Source organism: Meles meles, chromosome 2 (assembly GCF_922984935.1).
Source record: "Meles meles chromosome 2, mMelMel3.1 paternal haplotype, whole genome shotgun sequence".
Taxonomy (NCBI): domain Eukaryota; kingdom Metazoa; phylum Chordata; class Mammalia; order Carnivora; family Mustelidae; genus Meles; species Meles meles.
Window position 1 is genome coordinate 184,266,879 of NC_060067.1, and position 23,340 is coordinate 184,290,218.

Here is a 23,340-nt window from a genome sequence, read left to right on the forward strand (position 1 = left end):
ATGACTTAGCTTCAAATCATGTTGTCATATGAATTTTTAGGTCCTAATTGGTAATAGACACCCCAATTTTTATTTTTGCATGGAAGAAGAGCACATTATCTCATTTTGTTTTGTTTTGTTTTGTTTTACCTTCACCTAATTATTATTTCTCAGAATCACTGTGAAAGCTAAAGAAAAGATAACTTCAGGTTGTACGGAATTTTCAATCTCCGTTTAAGGCCCTCTACTCATTGCTTTCCAGACCATTATGTGCAAGATACTGTTTTAGGGGCTAAGGATATGGTATGGGACAAAGCAAGTGAAATTTCTCCTCTTCTCAAGTTTATATTTTAGACATTATAATCCCCAAAAATGGGTGTACTTGGGTTGCATGGAATGATGGTGATGTTAAGATTTGTCATTTCATTCTTTCCAGTTTCCCATTCTGGCACTAAGAGCAAGAAAAGTATGACCATATTAATAGATAAACCTACTTGTGGTTACAAGGACACTGGTGGAGGGGTAAAATTCCTACATAGCTTGGAAATAGCAGGAGAAGTAATAGCCACCAAAACACTAAAAATCAAAGTGCAATTATTGCTAAAATGTACTGAGTACCTATCAGATGACAGGACATTATAGATACTCTAATAACTGCAACACCGAAGAAGAGGAATTATTATGCTCATCTTCCACATGATAAAACTAAGCCTTCAGATGGCTTCCCCAAGGCTACAGAGTTGAGATTAGAACTCAAGCTCAAAAACTCAAGTTATTTCTCAACATTGTTGCCTCAAAGAAGAAACTGAGGAACTGTGCAAAAATTTAGTCTAAGTTCATGTGCAACATTTCCCTAGAGAGGCCCTCTAATGGTTTCATGGAAATGAAAAGTTCCAAAGACATCTTTTTCTCATCCTTTTAACGGGGCCAAATGGGCAATGACTAAAAAGCTGTAATTTTTCCCCAACTTTGATTGATTACATGTTATTTTTTTTTACCCCAAAGGCTGACAAATCATGGCCAGAGGTCAAATCCAGCCCGCTGACTATTTTCTGTGGCCTGTGAGCTAAGACTGATTTTTACATTTTTAAACAGTTGAGCAAAAGTTGCAAAAGAATAAATTTTATGACACTGAACAACTCTATGAAATGTAAGTTTCAGTTCTGTAAATAACATTTTATTGGAGCACAGCCATGCTTGTTTGCTTATGTGTGGTCGACGGCTGCTTGCATGCTGCAAAAACTGAGTATTTGGTAGAGACCTTATGGATTACAAAACTTTAAATATTTGCTCTTTGGCCTTTTACAGAAAAAGTGTGTTCACCCATAGCTTATAAGAAGAGACCTAAGGGCCACTCATCTCTACCCAGAACTTACTCAATCTTATTGCCATTAGTTCTCTTGTATCTTTATTCATTTACTGTTCTATCAGAGATGTACTGAGTCCTCCTTTAGTATCAAGCATTCTGCTAGACACTGAGGTTGGAGGGGCACACATTACAGAATTATGGGAAGCACAGCAGAAAGAGGAGAGAAGTTGGATATTATAGGAAGAAGGAACATGTAAAGGCAGAGAGTGACAAAATGGCGATAATAATGACCACCTTAGAGTGAACACCTAGTGTAATCACTGCTGGAACAGAAAGCAACCACTGTGCGGAGCTGTTTATGTGATTAACTGCTCATTAAATGCTCAGAGCAACATTTTCAGAGAGTCAGTATTTAATCAATTCTTTTTTTTTAAAAATATTTTATTTATTTATTTGATAGAGATCACAAGTAGGCAGAGAGGCAGGCAGAGAGAGAGAGGAGGAAATGTGGGGCTCAACCCCAGGACCCTGGGATCATGACCTGAGCCGAAGGCAGAGGCTTTAACCCACTGAGCCACCCAGGGCCTCAGTATTTAATCAATTCTTATAGGTGACTAGACAGCTTTAAAAATGGTTATGTAACTTATATAAGGCATATGGCTAAACAGCAGTATAATAAGGATTCAAGCTCAGGTCCATCTTCTTACAAAGTTCATCTGGGTCTGCTGGGTAAATGTGTTTTTATAGGCACCATAATCTCACAAGTACCTAACAAAATATTTATTGTTAGTGAATCAATTTTTACTAATATGCTAGTGATCAAGTGTTTTATCAATAGAATCAAATTTTGACATCTGTGATGTCAGTAGAGATGTGGGATTAATTTATTTTTGGATTAGCTTTATTGATGGGGGTGTAGGAATCTGAAATATTCTTTCCTTCCCAGTAAAATTCTGTAATTATGGCAGAAGAGCTCCCCTCCTTTGCTCCACAATTGTCTGTTCACATGCAGTCCCCATAAGGGTAGAGAAGATAAGCCAGAGCCACTGGAAATGGATTTTGGAGTAATGGTTTAAATTCATATCCTAATTTTTTCCTTGTAAATGTTTCTAATGATTCCTCTTTTTTTCATTATTTTTTAAAATTTATTTTTCAGCATGTTTTAAATAGCTACATGTGGAATTTTTATCATTATATCCAAGTGAGGTATTATTTAATTCAGTTTTATAAGTGCACAGAAAAATGAGATTCAGAGAATTATAATAACCTGACTAAAGTCTGTCAACCTAGTAAGTGATAAAAAAGGAGAGTTAAGACCAGGTGTGTTATTATAAAAAACAAATAAAGGCACAAACAAACATAACATACTTTGTGCCTTAATATGTGATAGGCTGTATTCCATGAACAAAATTAAGTAATTGTGAATATCTTCTTGCAGCTAAGCGAAAGAAAGATGAATAAGAATGGTAGGAAATAAAAGCTAGAGAATTACTTTGAGTACTCCATCATCTTCTTAAATCCCAGTCTAGTTTGAAGTTTACCTGGGACAGCTTTTTTTTTTTTTAATTAAAGATTTTTATTTATTTATTTGGCACAAAGAGATCACAAGTAGGCAGAGAGACAGGCAGAGAGAGAGGAGGAAGCAGGCTCCCTGCCGAACAGAGCCTGATGTAAGGCTCCATCCCAGGACCCTGAGATCATGACCTTGAGATCATGACCTGAGCCGAAGGCAGAGGCTTTAACCCACTGAGCCACCCAGGTTTCCCCCTGGGGCAGTTTTTAATTTCAACTCTCAAAAAAACCCCACCTCATTAGTGAATAGCATTATGTATATATCTTCATTTCTTTTTTTTTTCTCCTAAGTTTTTATTCAAATTCCAGTGAGTTAACATATAGTGTGATATTAGTTGCAGAATTTAATGACATACAACACCCAACACTCATCACAGCAAGTACCCTCCTTAATCCCTATCACCCTTTTAGCCATTCCTCACCTACCTCCCCTCCAGTGACCATCAGTTTCTTCTCTATAGTTAAGAGTCCAGTTTCTTGGTTTGCCTTTCTTTTCCCCCCATATTCATTTGTTTTGTTTCTTAAATTCTACCTATGTGTGAAATCACGTGGTATTTGTCTTTCTCTGGCTGACTTATTTTGCTTAGCATAACACTCTCTAACAGATCTTTTCTCCTTCTTTATCTTTGGAGTAAGGAGTATTTTCTTTAAAAGAACTGCATTTCTCACCCCTTACTGTCTTCATCAGCATTATGCCTAAGCTTGTTTCACATCCCCACCCCCACATTTAACAATGGTTAAGATATGTAATTAAGCCATTGATTAGGGAGAGAGGACAATTACGAATCCCTTTCCCCCTCCATGCTCTGGAAGAGTCCAACATATAATGCTTCTTCCCGTCATTACATAGAGATGATTTAAGATGTCTTCATAATTCAGAAGTTAAGTTAAAACAGAAAGATATAATATGATATGGATGGAATCTGAAGTGTGACTTCTTTTAAGAAATCTGTGAAAGATATAATATGATATGGATGGAATCTGAAGTGTGACTTCTTTTAAGAAATCAATGAAACAAGATGGGATTGGGAGGGAGACAAACCATAAATGACTCTTAATCTCACAAAACAAACTGGGGGTTGCTGCGGGGAGGTGGGATTGGGGGAGGGGGAGCGGGCTATGGACATTGGGGAGGGGAAGCGAACCATAAGAGACTATGGACTCTGAAAAACAACCTGAGGGTTTTGAAGGGTCAGGGGTGGGAGGTTGGGGCAACCTGAGGGTTTTGAAGGGTCAGGGGTGGGAGGTTGGGGGAACAGGTGGTGGGTAATGGGGAGGGCACGTTTTGCATGGAGCACTGGGTGTTGTGCAAAAAGAATGAATACTGTTACGCTGAAAAAATAAATAAAATGAGAAAAAAAAAATAAATAAAAAAAAAAAAAAAAGAAATCTGTGTATCTTTGACTAATTGGAAATATCTAAATTCAATGAAGTTTTCTAAGGTAGTGTCTCTTGAAAATATGACCAAAGCTAAAAGAATATTTTATGACTACATCAAGTTCATTGTAAACTTTCCTGAGGAAAAAAAAAAAAGAAGTTGTAGTCAGAGAGATAATATCTATGTGGAAAAGGAAAGATTAAAGAACATATTTAGGAAAGATTAATTCATTTCTATTTAGGGTAGGCAGAGAATTTTCAGTAAACTATAGCCTCAGTTGTGTGGTAAAAATTTTATTTTTTGGGGGTGCCTGGGTGGCTCAGTGGGTTAAAGCCTCTGCCTTCAGCTCAGGTCATGATCCCAGGGTCCTGGATTTAAGCCCCGCATCGGGGCTCTGTGCTCGGCAGGGAGCCTGCTTCCCTTCATCTCTCTCTGCCTGCCTCTCTGTCTACTTGTGATCTCTGTCTGTCAAATAAATAAATAAAAATTAAAAAAATTTTTTTTTATTTTTTTAATTTCAAATTTCACTGTGATATTAAATAAATATGCCTCAAGACTATCTTCCTTCATATGCTTGGGACCCCTATGAACCAATGAAGATTTCAAAGACTGATTCCATTTCCACAGTATATTGAATACATAGAGAATGGATGTCAGTGTTTAAGTAGCTAAAAATAGATACATTTTCATTCTCCTTTAACCCTAGTAATTCATTAGAGTTAACCTGTTTTACTGAGCTTATTCAATGTTGTGTTCTCTGAAAAAATATTTAGTTTTTGGGCAAGTCTCTCAGGTGTGATGAATCAGAGGAAATGGCCAGCCTCAGTGCAGGGCTGACAATGAGATTCCCTCCATGACAACTTTGTGGCCTCAACAATACACTTTTACAATGTTTTGCTTTCTTGTCTGCATAGCTCCTTTGAGTTACCATGTTTAAACACTGATGACACTGCTGGTCAATTTATTTATTTAAAAGCCCATATTATAAATTCATCAAGGAACCTAAAAATATAGAACCTAGTAATCTGTGCTTATTGTATTAGTGATGAAAAAATTAACAGATAGACTGAGGTATGTTCCAGCTTTAGAGAAAACAGAATCATATCTTAGTGATAAAGAGAAAGGCAGGAGGAAAGTGAAAGCAATTAGCTTTCATATTTTATTTCTCACTGAGGTGAAGCCAAAGAGGTGAGAAGAGCTTCAGTAGTGTTACTTATATCAGTAGATGAACTATTTAGATAAAATAGCACTTAACTACATTCGTCTATTTCTTAAGATTTGGCATCATTTCAAAGATCAGTTCTTAAGATCATTTCATTTTGAACTGTCCATATAAACTTTTTTTTTTTAAAGATTTTATTTATTTATTTGACAGACAGAGATTACAAGTAGGCAGAGAGGCAGGCAGAGAGAGAGGAGGTAGCTGGCTCTCCATGGAGCAGAGACCCCCATGTGGGGCTCGATCCCAGGACCCTGGGATCATGACCTGAGCTGAAGGCAGAGGCTTTAACCCACTGAGCCACCCAGGCGCCCCCATATAAACTTGTTTTTAATGAGAGATGACCTCCCAGATCTCCCATACCATCTCCTAGGATGTGACTGCAGTCCAAGTTGAGATACTCACATCCATAAGAACTACCAGTATAGTTCATCAATCTTGTTAATGAGCTGACTACTGGCCTCTCTCTGGTGTGACATCCTGGCACCCTTGATCTTTTACAGAAAGGAATTAGTGCTGACATTCAGTGGAAAGCTCCAAATGGGCTTAATTGGAAATTTTCAGGATAAGATAGAATGTTCAAATTTTAGCTTAATGATGATGCTGGGACTATAAACATACCAGATTTGAATTCAGTTAAGGTAATTACATGGGCAAAAATGAAAGTGCAATTAGACTATTCCAACCTCTACTAAGTGCAATTATTGAGAACACTAACCTGGAGAAAATAGGTTCATTCTTTAAATTTGTTCTTTAAATTTTAGTATGTCTCACAGCTTCCCTCTTCTTAATTCTCACTCAGTGGGGAGCCCAGGGAGGGAGAGGGGGAAGGACTACCCAAGAAACTTCCCAAACAATATTTTCAACTATTCTTCCTTTTTTAAGGAACATGCTGTTAAAAAGTTCTAAAAATGCTTAACAAAAGAAGTTAGCTTTCTTAAGTAGTTTGTCTTTTGTAAACAATGAAGCAAAAAAAAAATGAGAGAAGTATATATTTTTTGTGAACCGTTATTGAATTGACGGGTCAGGATATAGGAAAGAAAACAAATGAATTAATCATAAAGGTTGTCAATTTCTGCCAGGTTAGTTATTTCCAAGTTAATTATTAATAAATTTTAATTTTGTCATAAAAAATTTTCAGTATCTGGACCGCAAGGTGGTTAGTCCAATCACTTTGATTCTTAGAATAGCTGAATGAGGCTGAGTGTATGGGCCTGGCAAAGACTGTAAAAATTAAAAATATACCTGGTGATTTTAGTTGTCTTGACATACAAAATAATATTCATTTTCAGGAAATGTCATTTTGACAGACTTGCTAATTTAAGAAAATGAAAGTATACATTGTCAAGGAACTTTGAATTTGTCTAAAATTTGGTGATTGTAGGGTCTTCCATGGCAAAGGACTGATGCTTGAAGAGGATTCTCTTTCTCATCCTAGTTCTCCAGATACCTGGCTGTGTCTTATCAGGTTCTTTTTGTTGTACCACTTCAATCTATTATAAACATATTATATCATGAACTGTCTCACTGGGGGTCCTTTTAACACCACAATTCCAAGGACCTTTCCTAAAACAATACCTATACTTTAATAATAATAAAATATGTATTCTTATATTTATATTACATAAATATATATTTTATTATATAATATATGCTATATACTCTATATTAATTATATATTATATTTTAAACTATACATCGAATACATATATATTATATATGTGTATATATATATTATATATGTATATATATATTATATATGTATATATGTATATATATGTTCCATACATTGAATATATATACAAACATAGTATATTTAATATATACTATAATATATTTATATATGTATAGTGGATATATGCATATGTGTGTGTATGTATATGTGTCTGTATATAGTTTTCCTTTGAATATTAAATTTTGAAACAAATTTATCATCCTTTTTTCCCAGTAAATAAATTTATCAAAATATAAGTAAGGTTGGGAAGCTAAATTATTATTTCTGCTAAATTACGTTCAGGAACATTTTTTCCCCCAAATTTTCATCCATTTTACTATTTTTCTGATGTTATAAAAGATTTTGTCTACTGAATCAACTACATTTATTAAGTAACAAAGTAAGAGTTTTCTATTTATCATACATTGTATACTTAATTTCCAAATATTTTGTTTAATTCATGTAATAATTTTAGAAGGTAAATGTCACAGCTCTATTCATTTTCTAAAGGAGAAAATCAAGGTTAATTAATTGTGTGACTATTAAGTGGCCGAGTCTCTCTCAGTTTGTAGAAGCACATGTATGGTTGATAGCTTGCACACAGTCGTTAGATTGGGATTTGAATTCTTGTTCCATCACCTACAGCTATGCAACCTTGCACAAGATACTTCATTCACTTGTCTAATCCCTCCTGAATTCATCTCTAAAAGGGAATAAATAGTAGCCTCACCTCCTGGGATATATTCATGAGGTTTAAATGGGATAATATATGCCATTTTTGGTGTCATGCCTGGGAATATTAAATTCTCAACAAGTGTTTATATATTTACAAGAATAAAGGTAGTAGACATTTAGTCCAAGGAAGGTACTTGATATTTTGAATTAGCTTGTACATTCTTAACACGGGTACATGTATATAGGCATGGAAGCTTTTAGAACACACACGCGCACACACAAATGAAATCACATCTTAGAACTCCTGGAATCCTGAAAGCCCAGGCTTAAAACTTTTCCCAAGAGCACAGCTTATCAGTTACGTTTTAATCTCTTGGAAAAATATTACTAAATTTCAACATCAGAGGAGTAAAGAAGTGAGCTAATGATGGAATGAGCACAGGGCATGCTGACAAGATGCCCAGATAGGTAAACATTTAAAATGGGACTTTAAATAGCCCAGTTTTATGCTTTGAACTTAGGTCAAGGATACATTATGAGTGGAAATGCTATGAATTGTTTCAGACTAAATGACAGATTCAAAAGTAAAAGCAATTATATTAGTTTGCTAAGGCCAATATAACAAAATACCACCAAATGAGTGATTTAAACAATAGAAATTTATTGCCTTGTTTCTTGGAGATCAGGGTTGGTTCTTCCTAAAGACTGTGTAGAAGAATCTATTGCCTGCCTCTCCCCAGCCTTCGGTGGTTTGCTGGACGTTTTGGCAACCCTCGGTTTGTAGAAGCATCACTCCAACCTTGCCTCATCCTTCACATGTTATTTTTTCTCTGTGCTATTTGTGCTAACATGTCCCCTTGGCATAAGCACACCAGTCATAGTGAATTAGGGGCTTGTCCTATTCTAGTAACCTAATTATTTATATCTGCAATGATCCTATTCCCAAACAGGCTCACATTCTAAGGTACAAATCATTAGGAGTTCAATATATGAACTTTGGGGGGAACACAACTGAATCATAACAGCAATCACCGCAGATGGGTATGTTGAGTGAATCCAAGAAAGAAGAATTTGCCATAATAACAAGGAAAATCAAATTCTTAAGTTAAAAATTACTTTCAGAAAAACATAAATTAATGATTATATGTCAAGAATGTGCCTGACAGGATCTGAGGGATTTAACTAACCACAAGTTTAAAAAAAGCTGAGTGATTTATATGATTACTAATAAATTTTTTTTTCATATATATATTTATTTTTTTCAGCATAACAGTATTTATTGTTTTTGATTACTAATAAATTTTAAAGCAAATAGAGCCTGCATTATACAAAAAATGATAATCACCAATAATATGTGTTCCAGAAAAAATAAGTAATGCCAACTGATGAAAGTTGTAGCTGCATTTAAAGAATATTCTAATAAGCTTTTCTGTTCAATAGTAGAATGGGTACTGAATTTCTCTCCAGTGGAAATACTTAAGCAGCGATGAGTAGCCATCTGCTGCAGACAGAAGAGGAATTTGGAAAAGTTTCTTAAGAGAGCTAACATGCCTGCCCTTTTGTTAATTGGGATCCAATGGCACCTGGAGGTCTTGACTTCCCTGGGGCTCCCTGGCTTTTTACTGGCTTTTACTGGGTCCTCCCAAGAGGACCACTACTTCTTTGGATGATACATTGTGTGTATTTAAAAAGAGGTATTGCTGTCTTTTGGACTCATGCTTTTAAGACCTGCCACATATTTGTGGGATGTGACTGATTCTCTAGTTGGCCTCCCAATTTGCCTAATTCTTCCAGGTGTGTTTCTCTTTTGATTTATTTGATTAAGTGTCTAATCCACTATACGTCCAAGACCCAGCTTTTCTGGCTGGACTTCAATCTGGATCCCTTCAGTTAGAAGAAGGCATCTTTCCAGAGGGTTGGAACTCAACCACCACTAATTAAAACTGTGCATGCTAGTGTTAGACACCTGGTTTTGAGTCCCAGCTCTTCACCTAATCATTAGGCAAATCATTAAATATTATAAACCTTACTTCATTATTTATTCAAAATTTGAATAAAAATTCTGAATACATCATGAGAATTAGGTGAGATGATGCACTTGAGGCACTCTGTACAGTGTCCGGCAGAGAGAAAACATTGGTAACTTAGTTATGTGAAAAAGGAACAAGGAGATTTATGGGAGCCAGTGGAGAGGGGATGTGCGAGAAGAAAAGGGGATATGGACAGGAGTGATACCAACCAGGAAGCCAAAGATATGATTTCAATCTAGTGCAGAGGGCTTTTCCATATGGGAGCAAATAGGATTTGATGGTTGTAGATAGCTCATATGGGGAGGGGCTGAGACGTGGTATCTAGATACACCCAGGTTTAGCTGGAGACAAAAAAGTTTTCAGCCAGGTGGAGTATAGATTCCAGAGGCCACCCTGATCACCTGTCATTGGGAATCTTGGCAGGGGATCTGGGTTGGGGTTCCTATATGGAAATAAAGGTGGACAAACGGAGGTGAAGGATAGGGAACAGATATGAATCTAAGCAGATTGGTGGATGGCAAGGGATCTGATCTCAGTAAAGACACTTGAGTGTGTGTGTGTGTGTGTGTGTGTGTGTGTGTGTGTGTGTGTGTGTAGGATTTCTTTGTTTTTGAGATAATTGATACATGATATTGTATAAGTTTAAATATTATGTGTTGATTTAATACACTTATATATTACAGCATGATTGCCATTGTAGTGATAGCTAACATTCCATCACATCACTTTTTTGTGTGTGATGAGAACACTTAAAATCTACTCTCCTAGCAACTTTCAGCCATACAGTATTGCTAACTATAATCACAATGTTGTATATTAGATTCCTAGAACTTATTTACCTTCCAACTGCAAGTTTCTACCCTTTGATCAACATCTCCCCAATTCCCCACCTGCTGATGCCCTATATTTTGAGGCCAGGGATTAAAAAACAGGTCTTTGTCTCTGGGATGCAAGCAAAGCAAGACCAGGTGGGTAAGAATTTGTACCCTAGAGGTTGTACATAGTTATAGGTACCAAGGTTATACAAATAGAGACTTAGACAGGGGCATAGTTACTGTAAAGCGGAGGGTGTCTTAATCCATTTGACCTGAACAAAAAACAATAAGCATTTATTTCTCACTATTCTGGAGGATGGAAAGTTCAAGGATCATGGTGCCATGGTCTGGTGAGAGCACACTTCTTAGAAGACTTTCATCTTTTTGTTATGAATTCTCATAGCAGATGGGGGCAAGGATACATCCTCAGGCTGATTTTGTAAGGTCACTAATCCCATTCATAAGCCTCCACTCTTATGACCTAAGAATACCACAAAGTTCCCACCTCCTAATACCAATATAGTGGGGGTTAAGGCTTCAGCAAATGAATTTGGGGAGACATAAACAATCAGTCCATAGCAGAGAGTCAGTTAAAGAAATAAACTAGATTCCACTGGGTACAGAATTTTGTCATGAGATTAGGGCAAATTATTGTGCCTGTTGAAAGAGCTCAATAAATCTTTCCTACATTGCATCACATTGAACTCCTTTAATTTCTCTGCTACTAGGGGCAAAACTGTCCTGGAGTCTCCGGTGAAACTGAGCCTATTAAAAGAGACTACGTAATTATCTATTATGAATAACAGTGCTCTCAAGCAAAGGGACAAAAAGCTAAGGCCTTTATAAAAGCACTTGAAAATGTGTTTTCCCTATGTCATCCTACAAGTTGACTGGAGAACTTACTGGAAATAAAATTTGGAGATAATGTCACTCAAATATCTTTGAGCAAAGAGTCAATTCTACACTTAAACCTATGAAGGGAGTCACGCTTATGGTGAGCTACAAAGTAGACAATGGCAGAGCCAGAATAAAGCCAGGTGATCCATTGGTCCACAGGTGTAGATGCCAAGGAGGCTATTAACCTAGTATAATATCCATGTGTTTCATAATCCCTACAGTAGTCAATATTTCAGACAGAAGTACCAGTAAAAAGTTAATGTTATACACCTACTTGTAATTGTTTTTTGTTTTGTTTTGCATTTTAGGAAAAAAGACTTTGCCACTAGAGAAACTTTGACTTGTTGCTTTGAAAAGAATAATCTTGTCAACTATCTTTATCTCTACAGAAGAGCTTGGAAAAGACTAGAAACAACACCTCTTTCAAATATACCAAATTCGCTTCAATACTTCATTTGACTGAAGGAATGAAAGCAAAGCTTACCTTGGTTTAAATTGAAGGGTACCCTATGCCAATTATTTTCTCCTTTTTTCAGATACTTTCTCCTGTGCATTTGATAAACAATGCTGTGGGTCTGGCCAAACTCTCAGAGTTACGCTTCTAACCTCTCCCAATCAAACTGTATCATTTTATGTTTTTTCCAACATGAAAAATTTAAAAAGGAATTTTTCTTCTTTAGACCACAGGTGAGGACTTTCTGGTTATTCTCTGGTTCCCAATATAGCTTGTAAGCGACTATTTTATTTATGCATTATTTACTGTGTATTCTCTAAAGTTGCAAGAAGAAATCATATGTATTTTTTAAAGTACTTTTGTTATAATGCTATATTAATTTATATATGTTCTTTTGACCTAGTGATCGCTAAGGCATTTAAATGGGAAGATGAACCATGAGAGACTGTGGACTCTGAGAAACAAACTGAGGGTTTTGGAGGGGAGGGGGATGGGGGGTTAGATGAGCCTGGTGGTGGGTATTAAGGAAGGCAAATGTTGCATGGAGCACTGGGTGTGGTGCATAAACAATGAATCTTGGAACACTGAAAAAATAAAATAAAATTTTAAAAAATAAAATGGACGTATATATCTGATTATATGGTTATCTGCAATCTTTACACAAGAAAACACACGCACAGAAATATTTTCCAAATTAATACTAGCCTTCTAGTTAAATACAAGACTTCTAGTAGTGACTAAGCAAACCTGTTTATTTGTACCTCTTTAAAACTTCCCATGGGTAATATTTTATTTATGACACTATCAAGATTTTCTTTTAACAAAAAAAATTATTTGATAAAACAAGAAGTAAAATTGAGCAATTCAATTTTGAAGTCCATAAAATTTACATGGAGCAATGAGGAAGAATTCTTCTATTTTATGGTGTAGAATTCAATTTAAGGAAGATAATAAATTTAGAATTCACAGTCAGGAACAAGACACAGAATCACACCATATCCCTCAATTCTTAATTACTAAGTGCTCATTTCATGTTATTTCTTCCTCTGATTTTTAATTTTTATTATCTTAAAAATATTTATTTTATATATATATATATCACTGTGTTAATAGTTATTATTAACTATAACTGTGTTATATAACTGTGTTCATGTTATTTCTTCCTTTGATTTTTAATTTTTATTATCTTAAAAATATTATATATATCTGTGTTAATATCTGTGAGGCACTGAACAGGACTGACATGGGATCTGCCCTCGCGAGCCTTCATTCTACCAAGTGAGGCATTGGATAAGAGACTGTGATATTCTAAGCCCAAGATGATCGAGATGGCCTTCATTGTCTCAGAGACAGGTTTTCTGGAAGAAATGGAAATGAAGGATAAGGGGGAACTAGCAAAGCAAAAAAGGTATGGGGTAGTGTTGGAAAAAAGAATCTTGGGCAAAAATGGATCTAGAGCTTTACAGACAGGTTAGGCCTTCGAGTTTTTAGCCTAGGAAAAAAATGGAAGCCATTGAAAATTTTCATGATGGGGGAGGGGCTTGCAGAGCTGCTGTACATTGTACATGTTACTGCACGTGTGATGGAAAGATAGGAAGACACTACATTTAAGTGAGTTCTATTCACATGTAGACCCACTATATATTTATTATGGTGATTTTCTGGTAGGCAGTGATAAAATGTCTTGTTCTAACTTAAATATTTTATGACAATTTTTTGACAGAGGAAGTAAATTGTCCTGTGAAGAGAGTGTCCTGTAAAAATTCAAAAAGGCAATGCATTTTGTATAACAGCAGGCTCTGGTTGTGCCAGCTTGCATTGTAAAATACCCCTCTGTCGTGAACATTTGGAGGACAAATTGAAGGCAGGCAGAAGTGGATGAGGGAATACTGTTTAGAGGACTCTTGCTTTGTCCACATGAGAAATGTTGGTGGTTTGGATTAGCATGGTGACATAATGATGAGAGAAGCCTGGATGAGAGCAATATTTGGTGAACAGAATAAACAGACCTCGATATCTGAAAAGAAACAGACTGGAGACTCCCAGGTTACTTGAACTTAATTGATCAATTTCATTTATTGATTTTAATAGAAATTAATCATTCAGCTCTCTGATTTTCAGTTTCTACTTCTCAATCTGTGAAAATCTTTCGAATTCTAAGCAAAAGGAGTCCCTTACCAAGACTTGACTTCTTTATTTGGGGCTGAAATACATCTCTTGATATTTTGCTTCAATCATATTTTTTTATTTTTGACTGCCAAATCAATTGCAAACTGCTGTACAGTTGGTGTCTGTTATAATTCTCAGTCCGCATTTGACCACCCTTTTTTTCACATTTCTCCAGCTGTTGAATAGCTAGGTTTCTGAGGATTACATCCTCTCCCTCCCTTATGCTCCCAGAAGTTTAAGCTCCTGATTTTCCATGGAAACTCATTTAGTTATTTCCCCTCAATTATCATAAACTCTTCAATTCCTCTTGAATTTTTCTTCTGTTCTTTGATTAGAATTTCATTGTCTTCTAACTTGGTAATGGCTGAAAATATCATTAACCTGCTGCTGTTTTCTGTCTTTATCATTAATAACAATGTTTAATATTTGGTGATTTGATGCCCACTATGATGAACTAGACAGCATGTGTGTGCACACACACACACACTCACACACACTCACAAACACCAGCTCAAGGCTTTGCAACTGGGAACTACTTCTCTTAAGGTCTTTGTCCTGATCATGAGTCCTGATGGCAATCTAACTAATTAGGTTTTATAAAAAATAATAAACATTCAAAGTCAGAGAAAAGTCAATTTTCATATGGTTTCACTTACTTATGGAGCATAAGGAATAACAGGGAGGACATTAGGAGAAGGAAAGGAAAAGTGAATTGGGGGAAATTGGAGGGAGAGATGAAGCCGACAGACTGTGGACTCTGGGAAATAAACTGAGGGTTTTGGAAGGGAGGGGGGTGGGGGGATTGGTGAGTCTGCTGGTGGGTACAAAGGAGGGCACATATTGCATGGAGCACTGGGTGTGGTGCATAAACAATGAATCTTGGAACACTGAAAAGATAAAATAAAAATTTTAAAAAATCTTCAAGAGGAAAGAAAATTTGCAGAATAGGTCACAAATGAATCTCTGAAGTCTCTTTAAATATATGTTTGCATATATTAAAACCCAACAACAAAGGACAAAAAAACCACAAACAAAAAATTCAAACATCAGGTATGAATTCCTTCCTTAATTAATCATATAATTGAGCAAAAAGTCACTTTATCTAAAATGTTTAAAGCCCAGCCATTTTATTAGGCTTTTCAACAACTTAAAAATATCAATTTTTCTTCATCATAATTTCTAATTAATGAGAAATTATAAAATGGACTTCTCATTGAACATTTCAATTCAGGATTTTACTTAGTGCTAAAGAGGAAAAAATGCTGTCATAATAAATTTCAATCAGGGACTTATTAATAAATAGAAACAATCCACAAATTCCATGGAGGCTTTGATGGGGTCATATTTGCCACATGACTTGGTGACTCCTAATGGCCAGATGAGGATCCAAGGCAGAGCCCACCATTGCCTGTTTCAGATTTAGTGTGTTCTTTGCATCATAGATAGCACTTTGGCAATAAGGGCTATGGGAAATACCTTTTAATAATAAAATAGGGGGCGCCTGGGTGGCTCAGTGGGTTAAGCCGCTGCCTTCAGCTCAGGTCATGATCTCAGGGTCCTGGGCTCGAGTCCCACATCGGGCTCTCCGCTCAGTGGAGAGCCCACATCGGGCTCTCTGCTCAGTGGAGAGCCTGCTTCCCTTCTTCTCTCTCTGCCTGCCTCTCTTGTGATTTCTCTCTGTCAAATAAATAAATAAATAAATAAATCTTTAATAATAAAATAGGGGCACCTGGGTGGCTCAGTATGTTAAAGCCTCTGCCTTCGGCTTGGGTCGTGGTCTCAGGGTTCTAGGATCAAGCCCCGCGTGGGGCTCTCTGCTCAACGGGGAGCCTGCTTCCCCCTCTCTCTCTGTCTGCCTCTCTGCCTACTTGTGATCTCTGTCTGTCAGGTAAATAAATGAGGTCTTTAAAAAAAAATAACAAAATAGCAAATAAAACAGAGGTGGGGGAATTTTTGGTTAACACAGAGCTAAAGATTGTTCAAAAAAAGAGGAGAAGAGCACAACTGAAGTATTTCACATAATTGAGCTTTTTACTGCACACAGTTCTCCATTGTGAACTCTACTTGAAAATGTTTTCTCATTACAGGTGATCACAGTTTTTTTTAATTTTCTTTCTCCCATTTTCCTTGATGTCTACTTTTTGTTCATTTAATCATTAAAGTGTGTCAAATGGTCAGATAGGAAAAATAGAAGAAAATGACACTTAAAGCAGTCTCATTTATTGTATGGCATTCTCTAAAAAGAAATATGGCAGTGGGGAGATAATTGTCTCAAATTATTTGGAGAGTATATATAGATTTCTATTATGAATTGCTGTCTACCTTCCACTTACATGAATTGCTAATTATATTTTAACCACATAAGTGAGTGTATTTCCTAAAAAAAATTGTTTGGCTTTATCTCTGCTTTCAACTAGGATGTAAAATATTTATATATTGGGAATCTATATACATATATTGGTTTGCAAGAAAAAGTTACCATGTTGGGGCATTGATTCTAATTCATCAAGAATTCTGGATCAATGGTTCCTAGTAAGCAGGAACAAGCTTGTTACAGAAAAATTTTAGGGATGAACTGAAATCCAAGATCAGGGCTTTCAGGAAAAATGTTAGGAAAACTGTGGTTTAGAACTTGGCTGAACAGATGAGGAACAGGAGGGACAAAGATACATTATCAGGGGATAGAAAGATATACTGAGGTAGTCAGAAAATATCCAGGCTATCAGTTGGATCTTTTGGGAGGTTCAGAGAGCAGACACGTAACCAAAGGCCAGGTTTGAAGAACCAGACTCACTGGGAGTTATTTAAGGAAGAGATTTTTAAAAAGTTCTTCAGCAAATTTTGTTCGGTCCATCTACTTAAGGTGTCTACCAATGAGCTTCAGGAGATTTATAAACTTCCTGAATAGGCATGAAAAGTGGTGTGTGTGTGTGTGTGTGTGTGTGTGTGAGAGAGAGAGAGAGAGAGAGAGAGAGAGAGAATACATTATTTCCCCTGGGAAGAAATTTCAAATTTGAGAAGAACTCAAAGGGGTTCTCAACATCCCAAATAACTAAAACCCACAACACTTTATTTTATTTATTTATTTATTTATTTATTTATTTATTTATTTATTTGACAGAGAGAGATCACAAGTAGATAGAGAGTCAGGCAGAGAGAGAGAGGGAAGCAGGCCCCTGCCGAGCAGAGAGCCCGATGCGGGACTCGATCCCAGGACCCTGAGATCATGACCTGAGCCGAAGGCAGTGGCTTAACACACTGAGCCACCCAGGCGCCCCAATTTTATTTATTTTTTTAAGATTTTATTTTTAAGCAATCTACACCCAACATGGGCTCAAACTCATAACCCTGATATCAAGAGTCACATGACCTCTACCAACTGAACCAGAGAGGCACTCCGAAAAAAATGTTTTTAAAAAAACGTCTCCTAGAGGTTAAGGATAAGAGCAGTCATTAAATTATGATATCTGAAAGATAAATATGAATAAGAAAGAAAGATTTATAGTCCCACATTAATGAAGACTGATACTGAGGGAAATTTAACTGCCTGTCAAGCAAATCTGTGACATTGCTTTTCTATGTATGGCAGAAATGCATATTCTGTTCACAGTTCGTCTACACTTCTGAACATGTCTGCATTCTATAGAAGGTGATTAGAAAAAATTACCGAAATGTTGGAAGAGAAATTGGTTGCCATAAAATATTATTGTGGGCTAAGTAAATACTTCTATAAAAAGTATAAGATACTTCGGGGCACCTGGGTGGCTCAGTGGGTTAAAGCCTCTGCCTTCAGCTCAGGTTATGATCCCGGAGTCCTGGGATCGAGCCCCACATCGGGCTCTCTGCTCTGTGGGGAGCCTGCTTCCTCCTCTCTCTCTGCCTGCCTCTCTGTCTACTTGTGATCTCTGTCTGTCAAATAAATAAATAAAAATCTTTAAAAAAAAAAAAGTATAAGATACTTCAGTCAGCTTAGTTAGAAAGAAAGTAGACAAAACCCCAGTGCAGCCAGCAGCTGTTAGATGGTTAAACGAAATGTTTTATATTGGTGAATACTGCTAAATTTTAAATTCCCATTATAAAGAGACATTGGGTATTTCTATTTTATAGATTTACCTCACATAAAAGCACTGTAAAACATCAATCTCTCTTAAAATTTCAGCTAAATTTCCTTTAAAGTAATATATTTGAATGGAAATTTCAGCAAAATTGACGTATTTGACATATAAATTAATCCTCAGACCTATTTGTTACTAGATTATTTTTTCCCACTGGAAAACTGGCCCAGTATATATGTAAGTTGTTTTTAAGAGATGTATTAGATATTTTAAGTTATTGAATATTGCTCTGAGTTATTGAAGTAGTCACCAATATTAGAAAAAAATTTAATAGATTAAATTAATTGAATATTATGTGTTTATAGGAAAAGAACAAGAGAAATGTGCATAAGACTTTAAACTGTAGACATTTAATCATTAATTTATAATAAAAACTCTGATTTGTATATGCCAGGCTATATATTTGTAACCAGCACAAATAATTATGATAGTATTCTAATGGTTTAATAGAGGAATGTTTTTTTTTCAGAAGAGTTACTTCATATCTGTGACATAACTGGCCTGAATAGGGAAGAGGGCAAAATAACAAAACAATTTAGATGAATTTCTTGATTATTCTGTAAGCCCATATGGTTAGATAAAATAAACATTTCCAATAATATGAGGTTGATAATTTAAGTATCTTTATCTTCATCTTTTTCATTGTGTCTCACTAAGGTGTATACCTTCTCCACTATTTAGAAGTAAGTGGAAATAATACTGAATAGATTTTTATTTAAAAGCCAGAAAAATTCTTTATTATTGTTTTATTCTGAAGTTTTATCACATCAAGCTTTACGTGAAGGGAAAATTGAAAAAGAAATAAAGATAATTGATATAAATAGCAGAGAAGAGTAGAAAACAAGAAGATTGCTTTAGGCTACTAATTAAAAGAGACAAGATAATTTGTGATGGGTGTGGATTCAAGAACAAAGCAAAAAATACAATAAATTATTCTTGATGGAAATTAAAACTGCTTTTAGTAGTAATTCTTATATTAGAATGTAAGTATGACTCTAATTAAAATAAAACCCACAGTTGTCAAGTAGAAATATGCCTGTGAAATTAGCATATTAACAAGACTCATATTTTTTCCAAAATGTATTTGTACCATTATTCTTGAAACAATCTAACACATTTAATAGTATTTGGATCCTATTAGAAATGGTGTAAGTATTTCATTCCAAAGGCTATTTAAAGCTTTTCATAAGAGCATACAATTTTTGTAAGATTAGATAAAAAATTTCTTTTCTTATTTTACTGATGTTTCTTACCTCAGCTTCAAGCACATGCAATTTACTGCCTCATGCAATGCTGTTCATGGTTTTTCCAATTTTAACCAAGTGTCTGCATAGTAAGTAGCTCAATTAAAGAATATGATGGTGGTTCATGCTATCTGATATTAGAAAAATATTCTTGTGTGAAGAAAAGAGCTAACATTTCTAAGCACCAGTTCTCAATATTATCTTTGTTATCTCCTCTAAAAACTCACAAAATCCTTGTGAAGTCATTGTTATTAGTAACAGTAATAGTAGCATTACTGCCATTTTACACATAAGGAAACTGACACTCAGAAATGCTACAAACATATATGACATTTTCAAGTCTGCATAATTAGTACATGGCAACAAGAGCAAATAGAATTTAAACAACCATGGCAAACTAAAGAAACAGGTATAAGAATGTTTTGACTTTCCCCCAGGTATCAGAAAAATTATCTTGAGTGAAATATTACATAGCTAAATATCTAATCTCCTTAATCACTTAAAGATACTACAGTAATTCATTTGAGTATTTGAATTTTTTAAATTATATTTTCCCAATATATATGTTATGGAAGATAATTAGAACAAATTTAGAAATAATGAAGAAAACAGAATTCTTAAATAATCCCAAAAAAGCCTCTCACTGTTTTTTGTGGCATTTCTTTCAGTGTTTTCTGTCTTTCTTCTCTTTCTTTTGTTCTTTCCATTCTGGTTGTCTTATTTTCTCATTTCATATATTTGTGATCATAATAATAGTCGATTTTTTTTTTACTTCACTACATATTTAATCCTGTTTCCAACTTATTTTAAATGCTTTGTAAGCATGCATCCAATAGGTTTTAACAATTTATTGAGTAAATATGCCATAGTTTATTAACCATTGAGGCAAATTTTGTATTTAATGGGCTCCCAAGTTTTTCTATTATAAATAACACCAAGCTGAACACATTTGGTGTGAAGTTTTTCATCCATTATATTAATTCTTTGGATTTTCCAGAAACAAAAATCACCGGATTGAGGGCTTTTGATAGATTTAGTCAAATTGCTTTTTAAAAAGATAGCAATTTATGCTAAATAGATATAGATTAAAATATATATATTATCTCAGCCCAGGAGCAGCATTCACATTAAAAGAAATAGTTCATTTGCATTCTTTGATCATTAGTGATATTATTTATTTCACAATTTTGTTAGCCTATTTCATCCTTTGAATTATTTTATGTGATTATTATTTATGTTCCCTAAACACATAAGTTGGCAAGTTGTCCAGTTGGTTAGATGCCTGGGATTTAATCTGCAAATGTTTAAATTCACTAAATTCTTAGGTATGACCAATTTTTAAAGCAAGATTCAGTTAACTTCTTTTGTCCTTTATATATTAGATTTTTTTTTAAGATTTTACTTATTTATTTGACAGACAAAGATCACAAATAGGCAGAGAGGGAGTCAGAAAGAGAGAGGGGGAAGCAGGTTCCCCATTGAGCAGAAAGCCTGATGTGAGACTCGATCCCAGTACCCTGAGATCATGACCTGAGCTGAAGGCAGAGGCTTAACCCACTGTGCCACCCAGGTGCCCTATATATTAGATTTTCAATGTTCAACTATTATGTGTCTGGCCCTAGTTACATGTGAGGATTTAAAAGTGTGTAAGTCTGAATCTCAGCAGACATTTATTTTAAAGCCACAGGAGGGGGCAGGTCCTTAAACAGACAGCTACTATCATGTGTGTATAAATAAGTCCTCTGAAGACAGCCATGCAACAGTTTACCAAGGAATTCTCAGAGACGCCCCTTCTATTTTCTTTCCTTTTCTTTTTCTCCCATTAATTCTATCAGGAGAGAACACTGAAGGAAAACACAGGAAATAACAGAGTTCAGGATTCTCAGTCAGTGATAAGATTTCTTATATGATAGTACAGGCAAACAAATATCCCTTCTAGGTCAACAGGAGGCATTTATAGAAATGCAGAAGGATTATACTTTTGTACTTGCTCAAACTTGTGCATTCAACCAATGGAGACAGAAATAACTAAGGTTGTGTACCTTATGATTAAAACAATCATCTCTTTTTCCTAAATTTGAATTGCCAACTCCCAACAAAGAGACTAAGGAATCTGTGATTGTTGTCTAACCCTTCAAGTAGGAAGCCAGAAATTCCTACCTCAACAGATACTCTTTAGCGTGGGGATCCAGCTAGCACACGACGCAAATAAAGATCAGTGATAACAGAGACTGGAATGATGGTGGAAGACGAAGATTTAGAGTGAAACTTCACAAATAGATATTTTAAACAGCTTACTCTTGCTAAAGAGTAGGTGGTGGCTAATGCCGGAACAAAACAAGATTTTTTTTTTCCATTTCATTTATTTTTTCAGCGTAACAGTATTCATTGTTTTTGCACAACACCCAGTGCTCCATGCAAAACGTGCCCTCCCTATTACCCACCACCTGTTCTCCCAACCTCCCACCCCTGACCCTTCAAAACCCTCAGGTTGTTTTTCAGAGTCCATAGTCTCTTATGGTTCGCCTCCCCTTCCAAATTTTTTTTTTTTAATAAACATATAATGTATTTTTATCTCCAGGGGTACAGGTCTGTGAATCGCCAGGTTTACACACTTCACAGCACTCACCATAGCACATACCCTCCCCAATGTCCATAGCCCCCTCCCCCTCTCCCAATCCCACCTCCCCCCAGCAACCCCCAGTTTGTTTTGTGAGATTAAGAGTCATTTATGGTTTGTCTCCCTCCCAATCCCATCTTGTTTCATTTATTCTTCTCCTATCCCCCAACCCCCCATGTTGCTTCTCCACGTCCTCATATCAGGGAGATCATATGATAGTTGTCTTTCTCCGATTGACTTATTTCACTAAGCATGATACGCTCTAGTTCCATCCACGTCGTCGCAAATGGCAAGATTTCATTTCTTTTGATGGCTGCATAGTATTCCATTGTGTATATATACCACCTCTTCTTTATCCATTCATCTGTTGATGGACATCTAGGTTCTTTCCATAGCTTGGCTATTGTAGACATTGCTGCTATAAACATTCGGGTACATGTGCCCCTTCGGATCACTATGTTTGTATCTTTAGGGTAAATACCCAGTAGTGCAATTGCTGGGTCATAGGGTAGTTCTATTTTCAACATTTTGAGGAACCTCCATGCTGCTTTCCAGAGTGGTTGCACCAGCTTGCATTCCCACCAACAGTGTAGGAGGGTTCCCCTTTATCCGCATCCTCGCCAGCATCTGTCATGTTCTGACTTGTTAATTTTAGCCATTCTGACTGGTGTGAGGTGATATCTCATTGTGGTTTTGATTTGTATTTCCCTGATGCCGAGGGACGTGGAGCACTTTTTCATGTGTCTGTTGGCCATCTGGATGTCTTCTTTGCAGAAATGTCTGTTCATGTCCTCTGCCCATTTCTTGATTGGATTGTTTGTTCTTTGGGTATTGAGTTTGCTAAGTTCCTTATAGATTTTGGATACTAGCCCTTTATCTGATATGTCGTTTGCAAATATCTTCTCCCATTCTGTCAGTTGTCTTTTGGTTTTGTTAACTGTTTCCTTTGCTGTGCAAAAGCTTTTGATCTTGATGAAATCCCAATAGTTCATTTTTGCCCTTGCTTCCCTTGCCTTTGCCGTTGTTCCTAGGAAGATGTTGCTACGGCTGAGGTCGAAGAGGTTGCTGCCTGCATTCTCCTCAAGGATTTTGATGGATTCCTTTCTCACATTGAGGTCCTTCATCCATTTGGAGTCTATTTTCGTGTGTG